The 701-nt window shown below is 49.4% G+C and overlaps 1 protein-coding gene across 1 annotated transcript in view; it reads left to right on the top strand.

Moving 5' to 3' along the window:
• The window catches only part of EDA (ectodysplasin A), a gene marked incomplete at its 5' end in the record, with an annotated part of 12991 nt that overhangs the window by 9924 nt on the left and 2366 nt on the right, over positions 1 to 701 (top strand).

Genomic DNA, 701 nt, shown 5'->3' with positions numbered 1-701 from the left:
ATATTCTTCCATGCTACTCTCTCCATTTATCCCACCCGCTCCTTCCCCCCTGCACACACACCCCCATGTCCACAAATCTGTTCTCTATGTCTGCATCTCTAAAAATGGATGGTTTTGAAGGGAAAAGGCTCCCAAGCCTGGACTCCCTCCTCTTGGGGTGGGAAGGAACATCCCCTTTGCTACAGAATGGGAAGGCAAGCTCTTCTTCCTGCCTCACATGCCTCTCCATTCACAGTGGGGTATTAATGAGAAATGCTTTGCAGCAGCGCCTCCATGCTCTGACACCCTCTCCATCCATTTGGCTGGCTGCAGAACCAGGGTGGCAGTTGACCCCTCACTCATAAAGATCCCTCTACCCTACATGGCCTTATTACTGGCTATTCCTTGTCTGGCTGCCATGAAGTCTGACTTAACCCTGATCCCTTAAGTTCTCTGAGTAGACAGATCCTTGGGCCAAGTGGTTTACTGGGGGCCCATGGAGACTTTCCAGAAAGAAATGAGTGTGGAGGAGCTATAAAAAGGAATCTGTTAAGGACAAGGAGAAATAGGGATTCAGGAGCTATGGCTGGTGAGATGAAATGGAATAATAAGACCTAGCCTGCCCCTCAGTGTCTGGATTTTGCCTATGCAGGTCTCAGAACAACAAAGAAAATAGGGCAGCATGCCCACCCTCTTCTTACCAACCACCCCCAATTCCAGTT

Source organism: Bison bison, unplaced genomic scaffold, assembly GCF_000754665.1.
Source record: "Bison bison bison isolate TAMUID 2011002044 unplaced genomic scaffold, Bison_UMD1.0 scf7180017849817, whole genome shotgun sequence".
NCBI classification, from domain to species: domain Eukaryota; kingdom Metazoa; phylum Chordata; class Mammalia; order Artiodactyla; family Bovidae; genus Bison; species Bison bison.
This window is presented reverse-complemented; position numbering and strand designations above follow the sequence as displayed.